We start from the raw sequence: 20,788 nt of genomic DNA, 5'->3' as shown, positions 1-20,788 counted from the left end.
GAGTCATTTCCCAATGAATCATTTACTCATCCACATCTCTAAACCTCCAGCTCTAGATCATCGACTTTGGAGCAGAACTGCTCCCAGGGCAAGGCCCCTGCCCACCCTCCCCCTTCTTCTCTTGGACTGACTGCAAGAGGGAGCAGTAAGACCTCATGTTAGACTCTTAAGAGTCCTGCTTTTCATACAGAAGACCTGGTTTCACACACCAGCTGTGACACTTACTAGCAGGGAAGCACTGGTTATATGAACTAGAGATATATAAACTGCTGCTTAGAGGTCCATGAACCAGAACAATGGATCTGGATTCATGGTTCAGAAACATAAATCCTCCTTGAGGATTCTCACTCATAGGAATCCATAGGTAGTCACTGACTACCAGTGCCAGACACCATGCTGGTTACTAGGAACTGGTGATAAGTGAAATTGGTGAAGACTCTAGTCTGGGCAGACAGATATGAAACAAAAATCATACAATCAAATGTAAAATTGCAACTCTGCCAAGTGCTATGAAAGACAGATTTGGGATAACAGGGAAGCCTGTAAAAGGGATATTTGAACTTGCGACAGAGGTCAAAGAAGTTTTCAAACCGAGGACTAAATTAGGAAGGGATACAGTTTAGGTGAAAATAGGGTATAAAAGTACTCCAGGAAGGACAGTGTTGGACGAAGCACCCGTGAAAGAAACACAGTCAATTGGAAACAAGACCAGGTGATCAGTCAGTCTGAGCAGAGAAAACACAAGGGACAACATGATGGAAAATGTTCCCAAAAGACAGCCAGGGTGCAGATCATGACAGACCTTATAGCTGGGTCTCTGAGCATGTTTTACCTTGGGAAAAGTCAATGGGAAACCACAGAAGAGGTATTTGTGGGTGGGATGGCATGGGGAGGACATGGGATAACCGATGCTCAAAAAACTACTCTGGCTGGCCTGGAAGAGGCTAGAGAAGATGCAGAGCAGTCAACTGGAAGGTTTTTTAGGGGTCCAGACCAGAGATGATGGGATATTTCATCAGGATGGTGCCTGGGCATGGCAAGAAACAGATTCAATGTTTATGGAGGAAGCAGCATAGTAAGGGCTTTCTGATACAGTGGACTGGGGAGGGCACATCACAGACCCTGGGCTCCTGGGCTTCAAAACCAGACAGAGTCCGTTCACTGGGAAAGGCAAACCCAACAAAGATCAGGTTTGGGAGCAGATTACAAGCTCTGGGTTAGACATATTGAACTGGCAGTAAATTTGAAGCATCAAGGAAGAAATTTTAATCAGGTAGTTGTATATGCATATCTGGGGCTCAAAATATACATTTAGACATTATTAGTATAAAGTGAGTAATTGAATCTGAGGGCAATGACAAGATCATACAAGCAGTGAGAAGTAAGGGCCTGTGATTAGGTTTGAAGAACTTAACATTTCCCTGCTTAGTTCTCATGCTTCAAGGGCTCTGCTTTTTGAAATATTAAAGGCAGTGATGATGGTCAGCTGAACTTATTCAGACTTACTCTTTCCCAGGCACTTTACATAAATCAGATAATTTAACTTAATCTTTCTTATAACATAGAATGTATGCCCAAGTTTTTCTGTTTTCATTTTGCAGATGTGGGAATTGAAGCTTAGAAATATTTTCTTTGCCCAAAATTACATAGCTGGTACGTGATTGGTTTGAAGCCTAGATATATCTGATATAAAAAATATTCTTTATGATTTGTCCTTGCTTTACCCTCCACAGCTATGATGCAGAGGTACAGTTGGGACCAAACCTGAAGGCAATGAGTTTAGCCAATGGAAAGATCTTTGAGGGTAACAGTGAAAGATGCCAACTAAACTCCTACAGCTAATGGCCCAGCCCCACATGCTCCACCTCTGGTGAATGTCCGTGTCTCTGCAATGTCCTGCTTTCTCCCCACAGTAGTCCCCAGGCCAATATGAAGAATGGATGTAATGACTTCACCTCCATGTGGACAACTTACATTAAACCTCATGAGGATTCCTGTGATATGGCAGAACAAACTTTGATCTGAAAAGATTAAACGTTTACTTCTCTTTGGCACTGAACAAGTTACTTAATTCCTCCCTGACACTATTTTTTGAAAACAGGGAAAGCAATATGCTTACACCCTGGGTTATTTTGAGGATTAAATGATATTTGACAAAGTGCTCTGGAAACTGACAATGATGATGAAATCAAACTTACATGTGGGAAATCTTGCCTCTCAAATGGATGACTTTTGGCCCCTAAGATCTGTTTGAAGCACCAATCCAGATTAGTGAAAATGAAATGATTGGCAACAGTTGGTAAAGAATTGGATCTCGGATAAAAGCTTTTTTTTCTTTAACTGACATTAATTGATCTTAAAAGGGGAATGAGAAGGTGATCTAATAAATTATTTCTCCTGTCAGAAAAAAAAAATTAGGATGATGAATGTGAATCAGGCTTAGTCTTTTCAAAAAGATAAGAAGTGTGTCTTGGTGACCCCAGATAACCCCTCGTCATCACGCTTACTCTTGTTGCTACCCCTGTGCCTGTTACTGATAATTATTCCAGGAGTGGTCAGAAAAGTAACACTGGTAGCTAACATTTAATGATTAGTGATCATGTACCAACCATGTGGCTAAAGGCTTTACCTGTATTATTTCACTAAGTCCTTGTGGAATGAGAGGTATTGATCAAACAAAGAATCTATTGAATTGAAGGACAGGAAAGTATCAGAATTAGTCAATGAAGTCAGAGGATCAAAGGATCCTCAGATCACAAGTTATCAAAACTATGTGATAAAATAAAGGGGTGTTCTGACAGAAACTGCAGAATGTCTACATTTCAGGGACTCCAAAGAGAGATGGACAGAGTGGGAGTTGGATCAACTAGAGTTAATTTTTCACTAAATCCACACCACACATACTTTACTCTGAATGGCTGCTGATCTTGAATGAGTTACACAATATCGTTTCCAAGCTCTCATTCAATGTTACCAGAATAATGATACAAATATTATTAACACCAACAACAATCCCAGCTCACATTTACATTGAGTGCTTAGAATCTTCCAGGCAGTGTGTGAAGTGCTTTTATGCATTTGTTTCATTTCATCCTCTCAACAATCTAATGACATAGGCTTGTATGAATCTGTTCATTTTCCATGTAAAGAAACCTAGGTTCAGCAAAATTTAGTAATTTTGGTCAAGCTCATACACTGTGTAATTGACAGAGCTTAGCATGCAAGGCTACTTGGATCTAACATTTAAGATTTTAATCAAGGACATTCCTGTTGGTCCAGTGGTTAAGAATCCACCTGCCAATGCAGGGGACACAGGTTCGATACTTGATTCAGGAAAATCCCACATGCCACAGAGCAACTAAGTTCATGAGTCACAACTACTGAGTCCACATACCTGGAACCTGTGCTCCCCAACAAGAAACGCCACCACAGTGAGAAGCCCATGTACCTCAGTGAAAAGCAGCCCCTGCTTGCTGCAACTAGAGAAAGATTGCATGCTGCAATGAAGGCCCAGAGCAGCCAAAAATAAAAGATTTTAATCAGGACACCGATTCACATTCCTCATCCAGCCCAGAAGTCCTCATTCAGGAGCAGATGCTCCATCGTGAGCCCTACGTGTTGGATGCTTTAGAAGATGACATTCTGAGAGGTTCAGATGCAAATGCGTCAAGTAGGGACAGTTTGTCACAGAACGAGGAATGCTGTCCCCAGTCTTAGTTTTTGGGCTCAAAGTGTCTCACAGGTGACTTATGTCACCGAGCCGTTATCTCCCAAAGAACCCTCAGTTCTCAGAAGGATTTTTAAATTCAAGAATTAGAAAACCTAGTGAAATCTAGGCCAAGATTATTCCCCATGGGAAACTAAACAAACTTCTTTATAGGGAAAAAGATAAAGGAGAGTTGATATGTGCAAATTCACCAAGGGAAGCAATAAGAAACTCCACATGCTATTCACAGGAATAAAACCACAAAGCCTGGATTCACAATCTTTCTCTAGATTCAGTGCTTTCAGCCTCAGTTTTCTTATCTAAATAGAGACCAGTCTGGACTGAAAGATTTCCAAGCTGCCTTCCAGCTCTTACAGTCTATGATACTGTGATAAAACGCTTTCTAAAGAAGCTGACAAAAAAAAAAAAAAAAGGAACCTATTGAAAAAAAAAAAAGAAGCTGACAAGCATTTGGAGGATTTAAGAAATGCTGCCTTTGGAGGAGAGCTGAGTAAAATTGCCTCAGTACCATTCACCATGGCCTTCTGCCACACATCAAGAAAAGCTGAGTTACCCAGCTCTCAATTCCAAAGGTTCCTGCAACTGGCTTGATGTCCACAGGATCCCCCTACCTCTCCTGCAGGTTTAAAGCCGTGTGTAACATGAGAAACACTGCTTCTGTCTTCTGGAGTGTAGACTGTGTGCTTCCCCATTCTGACAACCTCTAAGGATACTGGTAGGTGGATGGAGATGTGAGGGTTGGACAGGTGAGATTCTTACACAGATTTCACAAGGAGTCTCACAGGTCGGTCATTTTTGCCTTCCCAGCATGGATGACATCTCCCAACAGCAGCAGCCCACTTTTCCTTTGGGAATCACTCACTTTCTGTCCATATAGTTCAGATGAGGGTGACCCCATTTACAAGCCAGACCTTGGCCCATCTACATACTCTCCCTTCTGGCCACTAAGGTTGTTTCAGGGATAAGCATGTAATCCAGGCCAGGTCAAAGAGGACAGTGCACCCAGACTGTGTCTATTAGAAAACAGGGGCTTCCTGCCTATTGGAGCTGCTAAGATACAAGCCTAGAAGTAGGGGGTGGCAGTTTTTCTACTCCTTCAGGAAACGTGCCTGAGAAAGATACCAACACAAAAGAAAGCAGATGCTGAACTCAGAGAAACTCAGATGACAGATAACAGTACATAACACCTAGATCGAACTATGCCTGAAGTCCCACTCCATCCCCTTGTCTTCTCATTATGTAGGCCAACAATTTTCCTTTTTGCTTTGACAAGCTCAAGTACATTCCTTTCACGTGTAAACCAAAAAGTTGAAAATACATATTTTAGCCAGAAAACAAGTCTTTATTAATTTCTGTTAACTAGGTGTTGTAGGTATAAGAGGAAGCAGTATATGTCATAGTCACTTTCCTTGAGTAATTGATGCTAGTGGCATTTTGAGATTCCTTTCAGTTCAGTTCAGTTCAGTCACTCAGTCATGTCTGACTCTTTGCGACCCTATGAATTGCAGCACGCCAGGCCTCCCTGTCCATCACCAACTCCCAGAGTTCACTGAGACTCACATCCATTGAGTCAGGGATGCCATCCAGCCATCTCATCCTCTGTCGTCCCCTTCTCCTCCTGCCCCCAAGCTCTCCCAGCATCAGAGTCTTTTCCAATGAGTCAACTCTTCGCATGAGGTGGCCAAAGTACTGGAGTTTCAGCTTTAGCATCATTCCTTCCAAAGAAATCCCAGGGCTGATCTCCTTCAGAATGGACTGGTTGGATCTCCTTGCAGTCCAAGGGACTCTGAAGAGTCTTCTCCAACACCACAGTTCAAAAGCACCAATTCTTCAGCGCTCAGCTTTCTTCACAGTCCAACTCTCACATCCGTACACGACCACTGGAAAAACCATAGCCTTGACTAGACAGACCTTTGTTGGCAAAGTAATGTCTCTGCTTTTCAATATGCTATCGAGGTTGGTTATAACTTTTCTTCCAAGGAGTAAGCGTCTTTTAATTTCATGGCTGCAGTCACCATCTGCAGTGATTTTGGAGCCTAGAAAAATACAGTCTGACACTGTTTCCACTGTTTCCCCATCTATTTCGCATGAAGTGATGGGACCAGATGCCATGATCTTTGTTTTCTGAATGTTGAGTTTTAAGCCAACTTTTTCACTCTCCTCTCTCACCTTCATCAAGAGGCTTTTTAGTTCCTCTTCACTTTCTGCCAGAAGGGTGGTGTCATCTGCATATCTGAGGTTATTGATATTTCTCCCAGCAATCTTGATTCCAGCTTGTGCTTCTTCCAGCCCAGTGTTTCTCATGATGTACTCTGCATCCTTTAGGTAGTGATATTTTATGATTATTGGTGAAGGGAGTGACTCATCCACTCCAGAGATAATCACACCATTCCTGGTCTTTTCTTCACTGACCTCTGGGCTTATCTCACCTAAGCCTTCCGTCTCTGCCCAAGGTCCCATGCCGTAGTCAACTCTCAGACTCAGAGAAGATCAGACTCTTTACCCAAACCATTCAACTAATAAACTGCCCATGCCAGACCTCAGGGATTGCCTTAATTTTCTTTCCCTTGCCCCTAAAGCTTAATTTATCTTGAAACTTTCCCATCTCTCCATTTCAATTGGACTGTCTTAGGCCAGGCCACCATCATTTCTTGCCTGGACCACTGTGACAGACTCCCTTCTTTCAATTCTGCTCCCCTTAAATTGTCTTATAGAAGGAACTTCCTAAAATGTGACTATCACTCCCTTAAACCTTCTGTGGTTTCCCAACTATACTTGAAATAAAGTCCAAATTCCCTTGCTCTCCCTAAAGACTACAGATGCTGTGATCTGCTTCCTCTCCACACTCATATCCCTTCAGTCTCCCCACCAGCTCCTCTGCTATTCGCCCTCCGTATCCCTTGATTTTCCTCCAATTTTTCAAACATACCAAGCTACTTCCAACCTCTTAGCCTTTGCATATTCTCTAATGTTCTCACTCCAGTCCTCACCTGGCTAGTTCCTTCTTTTTCTTTGAGACTCACATGTCATTTCCTCAAAAATAGCTTTGCCCCTCACCACCACCACCACCAAGTCAGTCTTATTCTCACAACCTTGGCCTTTTATTTCACCATCCTTATCACAGTTTCAAGTTATCATGGTTTTTTTAGATTTATATCATGTGTACTTATTTGTTTATAGTTAGGCAACCCAACTAAAATATAATCTCCATGAAAGTGAAGTCTTGATTAGTTTCATGCATTCTCAGCTTCAGGCGGGATGTCAGACTTTTGGAAGATGTACAGTAAATATGTGTTGGATGAATGGATGGATAGAAGTGGAAATGTTGGGGTTCTAACTTGGGTCTATTTAACCTAGGTTTCAGAAGAATAAATATCACCTGTGAGAAGATTCCCCAACTTATAGTCAGTAGTTATTTATTTTCTTAGCTGTGTTGCATGAGATACATCACCTCACCTACTTCTCTCTGTATAATGGGATGAACGTGGTGTACTATGAAGCTGAGTTAGGAACTTGGTGTCCTACAGCTGAAACATCCAGAGAGAAAATAAAAAGCTCCATGACGTATACCAGGCATTATAACTGATTACATGTAGACACAGGGAACACCCGGCCAGTTGCAATCCTCAACAAACTTTGACTGAAATTCAAACAGAATGGACTTTCTAACCTTTAGTTTTTAATAAAAAAAATATTGAGGAAGGATGATGAATGTTAAGGCAATCACAGAAGAAGATATATTGCCTTCCATTGTTTTCTGCTCAGATCTATAGCTATTTCGGAGACAGAGACTTGGTTACAAGGTAAATTTCATTTGTTTTGGATAAAGAACAATGTGACATTTTTGACAATGTACTGTAAAATATGCCACATTTTTTAAACAAAGTGAGATATTATAAAAATGACATATAAGATTTCAGGGGAAAGCAATGATTAGAAAAGAGCTCATAGTTCTTTCTGGACTACCTATAATATTTAGGAAAAAACAATCTCTGTACCCTTGCATGCATGTATAAGTTAAATAATGACAAGTGTAATTAAATAACTATTTTGTGGCTTATTTAACATCTTTCCCTCACTGGACTATAAGCTCCATGAAGGCAGGGACCATGTCTGTCTATGACTCCAGTACCTGGAAAAGATATAGCCAGGTGTCTATATAGCCAGCCTCGAGCAGAGACACAAAGCCTAGGAGAGAACAGCAACTCACACCCCTAACTTCCACCATACCAAATAAAAGACAGATGTCTGGAGTCAGACAATCTGGGCTCATATCCCATAATCGCTATTTACTAACACTATGACCTTCAGCACAACTTTAATTTCTTCATCAGTAAAGCGGGTTTAAATAGTAGTAGCTTCATCATAATTATGCTGTGATGATCCCATGCCTAGCATATAATAAGCACTCAATAAACGTTTGCAGGCACCATCCTTGCCACCCTCACCAGGTCATAGCTGCCTCTTCTTCTTCCCTCTCAGAGCCAAGTCTGAAACTTCCTCTAATTCATTCTTGGCTGCACAAGAGCTGCAGAAACCAGAGCATTCATGCCTCTGACATAAATCAAAGGCAGACGATCTCCTTTCACTGACTCCTCCCCATAAATCAGTGCAGCTCCCTGAACAGAGACAAATTTGGATTCCAAATGTGTTCTCTAGTCTCCCTCTACTTGGTGAAAGATGACTTCTCAAACCAGAATTAGAACTTTGAGAGATGACCCAGTGCAGCCCCCTAAATTTACAGTTAGGAAAACTAAGGCCCAAAGAGGAAAATGAGAAATTCCCAGTTAGGAACTGAGAATTGCCACTTGCAGGCTGAGACAAGACCAACACCCAGAAATTCTAACTCCCAATCCCAACCCAGTGCAGTTTTTACTTAGTGGTGTAACAAGGGCCAGTGGGAGCAATTGGGCCCAGATGTGGGCAGTAAGGACGTGCACTGCCCATACAGAATTCAAAACAATAATTTTTAAAGTGACCAGAAATCAGTTCACATTTTATCATTGCCACTTGCTTCAAATTCTGAACAATGCCAGGTTCAAAATACACAACCCTCAAAAAAAAAAAAAAAAAAAAATTAGTTTGTCTAAGTTATAAACAATTGCTGAGGTCACTGCCAACTTTTGAAAATACGTAAGTAATTTGAAACAGGTGGGCTCAGCCTCACACACTAATTTTAAGAGTAAATCTGTGACAATTCGAAATTATTTGAGCTCGCTTCAGCCACAGTCACTGTCTCCAACCCTTATTGTTCTGGGTCGGCCAAAAGTTCATTGGGTTTTTCCAGAAGATATTAAAGAAAAACCCGAACAAACTTTTTGGCCAACCTAATACTATATATTTCAGTGTTTAAGCAGTAGATTTGAAAAAATTAAAAAAAAAAAAAACAGTCAATGAAAAGAAGGAAAAACAAAATTTCAGATCATTCAATTTTGTCATCCTATATAACTTGAATTTTTTCTGGAGTTTAAAACAGTGAAAATTAAAACTGTAACATTTTTGTTTGGCAAGTGAAAAGTAAAGTTGAGATATGAAATATTTTACCGACTTTGAGTAATACTATTAAAAATCAAACTCTTCTGTCTTGTGTGTCGATTGTTTTAAAACCAAAAATTGAATCAAGAAAACAGGGATTACTCCTGATCATTACATTGTTAGGGCTTCCCTGCTAGCTCACTTGATAAAGAACCCACCTGCAATGCAGGAGACCCTGGTTCAATTCCTGGGTCAGGATGATCCGCTGGAGAAGGGATAGGCTACCCACTCTAGTATTCTTGGGCTTCCCTTGTGGCTCAGCTGGTAAAGAATCCACTTGTAATGGGGGAGACTTGGGTTCAATCCCTGGGTTGGGACAATCCCCTGGGGAAGGGAAAGGCTACCCACTCCAGTATTCTGGCCTGGAGAATTCCATGGACTGTATAGTGCATAGGGTCACAAAGAGTTGGACAGGACTGAGTGACTTTTACTTTCACTACATTGTTAACACTGAAAGCAATTCTGTTGCCTAACAGAATTAAGTGATCTTCTCCAAAGATCAAATGTGCTCAGGATAGGATGGGGTTTTTATATGGTAAAGGTTGGGGATACTCTTCTTATCCACTCTTGATATTCCTTCCATTTGGAGCAGCCTTCACTACTGTATACCTTCATTATTGTAAAACCCCTTTCCTCGCTCCTTTTTCCCATCCTGATCCCCACCTCCGTCAGGAGGAGTGGTTTGTGTGACATGCAATTGGCAGGTAAGGTACAGGAAGCTCTGACTTTTCTCTCTTCCATGTTGAGAACCAAGTGACTTGCAGGGAGTTCATCCCATCCTCTAGATGGTGAATCATACAGGAGTGGGTTCCCCTAAGATGTGGGTGAGTGCTGGCCAGGAAGGGAGAATCACTCTGTAATTCTGACCATGAGCCACAGCCTCCAGTGCAAACTTTCCAATTATAAAGGTGATGTTTTGACCTCCCACCTGACTGACTCCTTCGTCTTACCTCATTACTGATGCAGAATAGGCAGGGAAAAGGATTGCTACTTATTGGACCCCCTGGGACACCTCAACAGTCATGACGGTGATAAAGATATAACAATAGCAATATTCTTAAGCTATCCTGTTTTGCAGTGAGATGAAACCAGTCAATCCTAAAGGAAATCAACCCTGAATATTCATTGGAAGGACTGATGCTGAAGTGAAGCTCCAGTACTTTGGCCACCTGATATGAAGAGCCAAATCATTAGAAAAGACCCTAATGCTGGGAAAGATTGAAGGCAGAAGGAGAAAGGGATGACCCTAGGATGAGATGGTTAGATAGCATCACTGACTCAGTGGACATGAATTTGAGCAAACTCTGGGAGACAGTGGAGGACAGAATAGCCTGGCGCACTACAGTCCGAGGGGTAGCAAAGAGTCTACGACTTAGGGAATGAAAAACAACAAAAACAACATCTTGTTTTGCATATTTGTTGTGACAGGTACGGTGATGAGTTTAAATGTATTGTCTTACTGAATCTTGCTGATGCAACTGTGAGAGAGGTTCTATTGTTATCTCTACATCACAGATGTGAAAATGGAGATGTAGTGAGTATTAAATCTGCCCGTCATCACATAAGCAGCAAATGATGGCAGAGGACGTGAGCCTGGGTCGATGATGCAGGACCCAAACGCTTAACCACTATGCTCCTTTGCTAAATGGTGGGAGAGAATCCACTTAGGAGCCCCACTTATTAGATTTACACTCAGAGCTAATGCACTCATCCCAGGATTACTTGGGCCTCCAGCTCTCGAGGATGGAAAAATGGCTCCTGTTCTCTCACTTCTGTTCTGCCGACTTGTCCTTCCTCACCTCTCTCCAAGTGAGAAGTCCAGGAGATTTAATTTGGAGATGGGCTTTACACTGTGAACATGCAACACAGCAGCCTGGTCATGCCCAGCTCCGTGGCCCCAATTTTGCCAGTCATCTCATCTTGAAGTCTTGCCTTCCAACTTGGCTGGGCACTTTCCTGCCCCCAGACAGCCAGCGACCATGTCTTCAGGCTGAGAGGGGCAGGAAAGCACGCTTTGCTACAAGGTGACAAACTCAGCTCTTGCCAAGCCTCTTGGCAGGGCCAGCTACCACTTCTGTGGTGCAATTTCAGGAGCGCTGGGATATCCCAGTATATACCCAAACAGAGCTCTCCTCCCATCCCCCCAAGTGGCCTATCATGAGGCCTGAACTTGCACCATTCTATAAATGTATCCCTTTAACTTAAAACATCATTCCCCATTGAAAAGCAAAATATACATGGAAAGGAACACACTCAGCCTTAGTTTCTTCATGTAGAGTGGGGAGTATGCACAATACCCACTTCAAAGAGTATAATGTAAGAACCAAAGGGATAATACATATATGTAGTAGACTTGTCGGAGTGCCTGGTATAAAACATACACTCAATATATATTATTAATAGCAGTTACCACATCACTATCACCACCACTAAATTTGGATGTGTTCATCTGTATGATTTCTTTGTTCACAGGTTTAGACATGGAGCCTAGGACTGATCCCAAGAGGCAGTCAGCATAACTGGAAATCAGGAAACTTGAATTCTGAGTTGAATTCAGAAACTTGAATTCAACGTCCCGAGTTGGCTGTTAACTCCTTGTGTTCTGGAAATATCATTGATATTCTCTGGGCCTTTTTAATTGTCTTCATTATTGTCATAATTATAAAAATGTCTGTTATTTTTATAGTATATTCAGATTTACAAGTATTCACTGGTATTCTCAATCTCATTCAAGTTTCCCAAAGAATCTAGAGTTATTAGTGGTGTGGAATTTGAGGCTCCGGGTATGTGTGATTTCCCCAAGGTCAGGGAGCTGGCTAGCAGAGCCAGTGTGACTTTCAGAAGATATCACCCAGTCTCTGGTTCAAGAGAGATTTGCCAGCATTAAAGTAAGAGAATTCTACAGACAAAAGACCACTCTGGTGTAGTCTAGTTTAGTGATGGCCAGTACCAAGACCACAGGACCCAATTCCCCTTCCCACACCTGCAGCAGAAACCACTAATTGATCAGGACAGGTCCAGTAATATTTCTCAACATGGTGCCCTGAGAAATTTTTAACTCTTAATTAAAGCTACATGTGAAACAAACTCATTGTTTTCACCCATCTATACCGGAGGTTGGCAAACTACAAGTCAGCTTGTAAGTTACTACCATCTCCCAGTCTGTGCTGCTCAGACTTTTAGCATGCCTATGAATCACTGTGGCACCCTTTTAAAATGTACATTCTCAGTCAGTAGGTCCAGAATGGGGCCCAAGATGCTACATTTCTGACAAGCTCTCGGAGTTGCCACTGCTGTCAGTCCAGGGACCACATTTGGGAAGATAAGTTCCCAGGTGATGTGACAGAGATGCCCCACCTGTGTGTGTGCAAGCCTCAGACTGTGGCCCATCTCTTAAGAACACCGATCCTATCCCAAGGCTTCCATCAATGCTACCAAACACTGCATTCCCTGGAACACAGGTGTGTTAGCGAGGGGAGCAAGAGATAACATACAGGGTGACATTGTTCTCCCAGTCCCAAAGCAGTACCCCTGACACATACGCATACACATTCATGCACAAGGATTCTGAGAGTTCCTGGGCATTTGTGTGGTGCAGTATACAGCACGTTCCCTGAGAATCCGGGGACCTGAGTTCTAGCTTCCTCTCTAACTTTCACTCTGTGATCTTGTCAAACCACTCCAGGCTGTCTCTGTCATCTTAAAGGACCACACTGAGCAGTGAGCCCAGTCCAAAAGCCAACTTGCTATCTGGCCCCAAGATCACTTTCTTCCCTGGGTAGTTTGGTGACACAATGTTAGAAGGTTGGCCATGGGCACTTACTGAGGTCCCACCAGGTTTATCGTGGGAAGTCACAGACAGATGAGGAGTAAGGCTCATAAGATGTCGATGCTCAAAGGACCTCAGCACCCAGCCAGTTCAACATCTTCACAGAACATCTTGTTCCTCTTTTTCCATCTTGTTTAAAACAAATAAAGAAACCCGAACACCTTTGCCCCAGAGCCTCAAGCAATGCTTTAGCAATTAAAAGATACTTGGAAACTGCAACAAACCCTACAAACCACGGCAGCATCTTAATGACCCTGAAGTAAAACCTGGTTTAGGAAAAAAACAGAAAGGCTTTCCCCTTCTCACCTGACAGCTTCTCTCCCTGATGACACTGTCCTTGCTGTGAAGGGAGATGAATCGAGGCTGCTCAGTGGGCTGGAGCAGGCAGAGCTGGCAGGAAGGCAAGATTCCTGGGCACCCGTCCAGCTCTGGCAGCCTCAGGCAAGTCCCTTTCTGAAGCAGATTGTCAGTTTCCTCATCCCTCAAATGGGGGTGGCAATAACAATAGCAAACACGAACTGAGTACTTAATGCCTGCCAGGCACTGTGACTTGTATCGTGTTATTTAATCCTCACCAAATCTCCAGGCTATGTGTATTATTATACCTAATTTATGGTGAGAAAACCAACACTTGGAGAGATTTAATACCATGGCAAGGCCCCCATAGCAAGTTGGTCCTCTCGACTCCAAACTTTAGCTCCCATATCTTGTACTGGATCAACTCTTCTTGCTGTGAACCCTTCACATGTCTATGCAGTTCATAGAAGACAGATATGAAAAATCACTCCATGATCCTAAGTGTATGCTTACACTTATGCTCCTATATATATATATATATATATATATATATATATGAATGTATTACTGTGGTTGTGAAGCTAAAGCAATGACTGCCAACTGGATAGATCTCTGGCACCAGAGTAGTGGTGGGGGTGGGGTGGGGGAAACAAAGAGGAGTTAGGGTTCTTCTCAGGGAGTGTGGGACATAACCCATTCTTGATTCTACTTCTCTATAAGCTGACTCCCGGAGAAGGCAATGGCACCCCACTCCAGCACTCTTGCCTGGAAAATCCCATGGACGGAGGAGCCTGGTGAGCTGCAGTCCACGGGGTTGCGAAGAGTCGGACACAACTGAGCGACTTCCCTTTCACTTTTCACTTTCATGCATTGGAGAAGGAAATGGCAACCCATTCCAGTGTTCTTGCCTGGAGAATCCCAGGGACGGGGGAGCCTGGTGGGCTGCCATCTCTGGGGTCGCACAGAGTTAGACACGACTGAAGCGCCTTAGCAGCAGCAGCAGCAGCATAAGCTGACTCTAATGCTCATCTCTTTTCTTCCAGAGACTCCACTACTCAATACATACTCCACATATCTAATTAACTCCCTTGCTTTAGAAATTCCCTGGGTGAGGAAAGGGGACTTCCCTGGTGGTCTGGCAGTTAAGACTCTGTACTTCCACTGCAGGAAGTGTGGGTTCAATCCCTGGTTGGGGAACTAAGATCTCACATGCTGCATGGTGCAGCCAATAAATAAATTAAAATAAACTTATTTTTTTAAAAATGAAATTCCCTGGGGTCACACAGTGCTAATCTCCCGCCATATTTTTACCGTCAGTGTTGGTTCATCTTCTTGCAGGTGAATAGTGAGATGCGAAGAGGAGGTGGGGGTTGGAATTTCACCCTTCGCAAAGTGAGCCGCCTTTTAATTCAATTCTCCTGTCACCCATTCTTTCATTATAGTTATGGATTTGGGCAGCCTCTTGCCATGCTTACACAATCTTCTGATTAAATTCTGCCAAGCAGCCAGCTCCAGTTTCAGAAACTGAATGAATAAATAAACTGCTGCACTAAAGCAAAGAGGAGACACAAGCCTGGGGTACAGGGAGAGTTCTCTGAATTCTAAGACAAACAAGGCCACATTAAAAGAGGTGCAGAGGTCTGAATAAGGGAGGAGGGAGGAAAGGTTTTATACTTTATGGCATTTAAGAAAGAAACACTTATAAGAGTAGAATATGCCTAGCACTTGGAAGTGGAGCAGATGAATAGGTGTGGGCCACTAGAAAAGTCCCTTTCCCTCTCTGAGACTTTATTTCCTTAGCTGTCAAGTGGCATAATCACATTAACTGGTAGTTGTTAAGCACTTACTATGTGCCGGCACCGTGCCAAGTACTTTAACAGTTAACATGTCACACAGATTAGGTGAAAGAACTGAAGATGTTTAGCCCAAGGAAAGGCAGCTGGGGAAGGAAAAGTCAACTGAATTTAAATATTTGCTATAACCTGAAAAGAACACAAAGTTTATTTTGTGTTCCTGTGGGCCTCAGAGTTGAAAGAACACAGCCTTTCCTGTCAGACTTCAGGGAGGGTTCTGAATCGTCCAATGCCTCATTCTTTTGATGTTGCAAGATTAACTAAGCCTCTCAGTCTCAGTTTTCTGGGCTGCAAAATGGGGATAATGCCACCTACTTCATACACTAAAGGGAGGGTTAAATAATGTAGGTAATTAAAAAGAAAAAAAAAATAATGTAAGTAAATGTTGTTAAGTATATAACATACACAGGGTTCAACAAATGTTTGTTCTTCTTTATCACAGAGAATTAGAAATAAAGGACAACTACTTTGTACCACAGCCTTGACCAAAGAGAGACTCAGATAGCCCAGGGACTTCATCATTCCATTACTTGAGTGCACCCTTCACCCTGGCTAGAATCATTGCACACCCACATGCATCTATGCCGAGGTAAATTTTGGACATTCCAAACTTAATTATCAGAATTCTCTAACCACGCAGGGTGGGGGAAAAAGTCCGTTCATCCTATCAAAATAAATGACAGAATCTTCTTGTCCCTTACGCCCTGATAGCTCTTGAAGTAGGAGGAAGCAGGTGAATCTATAGCCCATAAGTCCCTGAAGGCAAGGATCAAGTCCATCTAACTTACTCTAGGAATACCAGCTCTGGGCAGAGTCCAGGGCGTATTACTGGTGCTCTACAGATAAGTTCCTGGTTGACCATGGTTGACAGGACCATTTCTGTTTCTTGCTTTACTACTTAAATACTTGGATGCATTTTACTTTCTCCCTACCCCTCTAGCCTCTCTCCTAAGAACTCTTCCAGAGTACAGGATGGCATATTCCTCCAATTTCCTTTATTTTAAACATGCTCATGTTCCTAGATTTATAACTCCAGCCTGGATCTCACTCATGAGCTCTAGATTCATATAGGTATTGAATCCAAATAAATAACTTAATAAATAAAGGGACTTTGAATATTTCTCCAAAAGAACTCTTAATCTATCTTTAAATAAATCATGAATAAATCCAGCCCTCCCTTCAATCTTCCTCATCATGGATAAGGGTACCACCATCTCTCCAGTTGCTCAGGTAAAAAGCCTGAGTCATCCTTGCTTTTGCACCATCAGTCTACATTTAATTCATCAGCAAATACTATCAGCTCTTCCAAAATATATCCCAAAACTGTCCATTTCTCAGCAGCTTCCCCGAAGCATCTTAGAATAAGCTATCGTGGTTTCATTCCTCCATTCCTACAACAGCCACTAAGAGATGTCCCAGTTTCTTCCCAACCTCCCCTCATACACTTGTCATACAACAACCAAATGGTCTTTGTAAAATACATCACTTCACTCGCCTCCTCAAAACCCTCTCCTTCATCCAGCAGTCAGCATTGATGGTGTCCTGTCTGAGCTGTTAGGAATGTAGTAAAGTGGACAAACCACGCCTGCCCTTGGGGACGCACGTCCTACTTAGGAAGGCAGACAATAAACAAGTAATGGGGAATGTGGGAATACAATCTTCATATGGGTAGTTGGGAAGGAATAGCCTTAAGGGGAAGGTAGCAACTGAGCAAAGAGCCAGGTAAGAAAGATAAGCCACGTGGACATCTGTAGAAAGCTCCGCAGATGGAGGTAACAGTCAGGGCAAAAGTCTGGAAGCAGGAGCAGGCCTGGCATGCTCCACAAACAGGAAGAAACCAGAGTGGCTGGAGCAGAGTGAGCAGGAAGAGAGCAGCGAGAGGGGAGCTCAGGAAGGGAACATGAGGCCAGGTCATGCAGGACCATGTAAGCCATCCTGGGGACTTTGACCTTTCCCTGAGTGAGATGGGGAGAACTTGGAGGGTACTGGTTAAGAATGATACAACCTAATTTACACTTTTGCAAATACACCCGGGTTGCTATGTTGCAAATACAGTGAAGGAGGTCAAATCAGGAAGATCAGGTAAGAGGTTCGTGCAAGAGATGGACTAAGAGGAGGCAATGTGTGTAGCGATTAAGAATTGGAAGGGAGGACCATTAGCATTTGCTAACAGAGTGGATGTCTGGGGCTTGGAGGATCAAGGCTACTCAAGAAACTGGACAAGTAGATTCACCCTTCACAGAGACAAGGGAGACTATGGGTAAAGCAGACTCGTGGGACAGTAGGAGACGGTCAGGAATTCAGATTTGAATGTTAAGTTTACGTTTCCTTTTAGACACTGAAGTGGAGCCACTGAGTAGTCGATTGTATATACAGGTCTACAATGCAGGGGAGAGGTCCACTCCACAAGTATAAAATCCAGGCTAAAAAGACCATATGGATAGTATTTAAAGTCAGGAAACTAGATGAGATCTTCTGGGAAGAGAGCCGGGAGAGGAAAAGGAGAGGTCAGTCCACAGACTGGGCCCTGGGATGCTCCATAGTTAAAAGATGTTTGTTTTTGTTTTGTTTTGTTTTTTTAAAAAAAAAAGGAGGAATCAATCAGATAAGAGATGGGTCACTTTCCAGGGCACAAGAAAACAACTGAAACCCCTTATCTGGAGGCCTTGGTTGATCTAATCCAGTCTCTCCAACTTCATCCTTTGCCTTCTCCCCTCCCCCTACTCACTATGCATCAGCTACAGTGCATCTCATTTTGTCCCTAAAATAAGTGCAATTTATTCTTCCTTCAAACCTTTGGACTTGCCTGGGAAGATCTTCCAGACTTTCTGGCTGACTTCTTCTTGTCACTTAGTTCTCAGAGCTTTTATGTTGATTCCATAAAGAGGCATTCTCTCACCTACTCCCTATTCAATCCATATAATCTCATATCTTGGTTTGCTTTTCTTTCTTTCTCTCCTTTCTTTCTCTCTCTTTCTTCTTCCCTCCTTGTTTTACCCCTCCTCCTCCATTCCATTTCTATCCATCCATCCATCTATATATTTCTCTATCTATTGTCTATATTTTTATTCTGTAGCACTTACCACCATCTTACATGTTCTTATTTCTTTACATTTCTACTGTCTATGCTACCCCTCCCCCTACTCTGGCCAGGTAAACTCAAAGAGGGTAAAGACTGGATCCTCCCATAGATGTATCCCCATCATCTAGACTGACACACATCATTTAGTAAGGTCTTAACATATATTTATGGGATGAATATTAACTAAGATCCAGAAAGGTACAGTAAGCTCCCCAAGTTCGCCCAGAGAGCTAGTGACATAAATAAGACTAGAGCCCAAGTTTCTGAGCCCTAACCTCAAGGTTGGTTGTTTTATGTTCCAGATATTGCAGAGGGAGGAAAGGGGGCTCATAAAACCATCCACACTTATTTTTAAATCCACACTTAAGTAGTGTAACCTTCCTTTCTCTAGCTACTCTTTGTTAATTCCAAAAACCTATAACTTTAATCATATAAAATCACTGACTAACATCAGAAGCTGACTCATTTGAAAAGACCCTGATGCTGGGAAGGATTGAGAGCAGGAGGAGAAGGGGACGATGGAGGATGAGATGGCTGGATGACATCACTGACTCGATGGACGTGAGTCTGGGTGAACTCTGGGAGTTGGTGATGGACAAGGAGGCCTGGAGTGCTGCGTTTCATGGGGTCGCAAAGAGTCGGACACGACTGAGCGACTGAACTGAACTGAACTGAACATCAGAAAGGAGATTTTAGAAGACAAATCATAGTGTACTAAAGCTTAGATCAGAGAGGGACCATAATCCTTTTTTAACCAAACTTTTCCTTTTCCCTATAATCTCATGATCTAGAAAGGTGTTTGGTCAGTGGCCAAGAAAAAGAACAAAACTAATGTGCATCTCCACTGGTTGCCTGGTGCCTTTCAGATGTCCCCTAGAGAAAGAATTGTTTTTTATTTGTTTACTTGCTTGAAAAATATATATTGAACCAACTATTCTAGAAGCTGATGATACAACACTGAACAAAACAGATTAAGTTTCTTAGTCTGAAATGCTTACATTCTGGTCAGAGAGACAGACAATAAATAAGCAAATGAACAAATGGACAAAATAATACCAGGTAATGTTGTTCAGTCGCTCAGTTGTGTCTGACTTTCTGTGACCCCATCAACTGTAGCACACCAGGCCTCCCTGTCCCTCACCAGCTCTTGGAGTTTGCTCAAACTCATGTCCATTGAGCCAGTGATGCCATCCAACCATCTCATCCTCTGTTGACTCCTTCTCTTCTTGCCCTCAATCTTTCCCAGCATCAGGGTCTTTTCCAGAGAATCAAATATTAGTGATGTTAGGTAATGTGAAGGCAATACAACAGGACAGCGTGATACACAGTATGCAGCCGGTTGAGACAGCAGCGGCCTTTTGGGAGAATTTTAGATACCTGGTTGCCACACTGTATTCTGACTTAGTATCAAGTCTACACAGATTTTTATGGTTCTCCCCTTGGAATAGTGCTCAGTGTCTTCTCATGGGAAATCTCTGGGACCCTTATGCCCACATGATTCATTTCATAGATAAGAAAGCAAGCTGAGTTCCAGCTCCTATATATGACCCAGCATGCCCTCAACTCCATTTAATGCCAAAGCCCATTGCTCAGGTTACAATACAGACAAAGGCTGAGTCCACAAGGCTGACCTTGTCACGTTGCCCACTGAGCTATTTACTTACTCTTTACACATCTAACTGAACCTGAGGTTAATCTGCCAAATGTCTTGGGCAGCATACTTGGCTGTGGCCTAGATCAACCAGGTAAACAAGAGGAGGCACCAATGTCTCTGCTGTTTAAAAGACTCACACAAGCTCCTGCCCTCCATATGTCTGACCCAGAAAGAAAGTTTGAGTATACTGGGACACAGCAGGATGGGCTTCAGGGAGAATAAACAGGATTAATAATGCTTTAGCCTCAATGTCACAGGCAACCCTGATCCAGAGTTTGTCACAACTCTGTTAGACAAATCATTTGGAGAGACTATATTAATAAACATAGATTTGGGAATCATAGAAATTTGGGTTTGAACCCATCCCTGTCACTAATTAGCCATATGACCTCAGGCAATTCATTTAACTCCTTAAACCTCACTTACCTATGCAATGGAAGTAATACATATACCTATCAATCTGTTATGAGAATGGAACAAAATAACATAATAAAAGCACTTAGAGTATCAGGGCACATGTGTCACCCAAGAGCTTAGACTTTTGCAGCAAGAAGGAAATTTACAGATCATTTACTCTCATTTCCTGGATAAACAGGTAAGAAACCTGAGACCCAGAGATGGGACAGGATTAGCTAATGGGAATAGTCAATGCTGGACTGCACTGCAAATGCCTATAAGACCCACACCTGACCAACTTCAGGACTGAAGAAAGAGCCCAGAGTCAGCAACAGAGATATCAATGGTTTAATGGATTAGGGGGTGAGGGGGTGGTTATACATCTGAAGAAAGGTCCTGAAGAGACACTCTACCG

At 42.6% G+C, this 20,788-nt stretch overlaps 1 long non-coding RNA gene across 1 annotated transcript in view; it reads right to left on the bottom strand.

Annotated features, from left to right (window-relative positions):
• LOC138988654 (uncharacterized) overlaps nt 1-13,450 on the bottom strand; it is a 734,014-nt gene extending 720,564 nt beyond the window's left edge. The window contains exon 1 of the long non-coding RNA XR_011464927.1: nt 13,398-13,450. This is a non-coding gene — a long non-coding RNA (uncharacterized lncRNA). The remainder of the gene's footprint in view (nt 1-13,397) is intronic.
• Between the last annotated feature and the right edge of the window lie 7,338 nt (nt 13,451-20,788).

This window comes from Bos mutus, chromosome 7, assembly GCF_027580195.1.
Source record: "Bos mutus isolate GX-2022 chromosome 7, NWIPB_WYAK_1.1, whole genome shotgun sequence".
Taxonomy (NCBI): domain Eukaryota; kingdom Metazoa; phylum Chordata; class Mammalia; order Artiodactyla; family Bovidae; genus Bos; species Bos mutus.
Note: the sequence above shows the minus strand (reverse complement) of the source record. Positions and strands in the feature narration are given on the sequence as shown.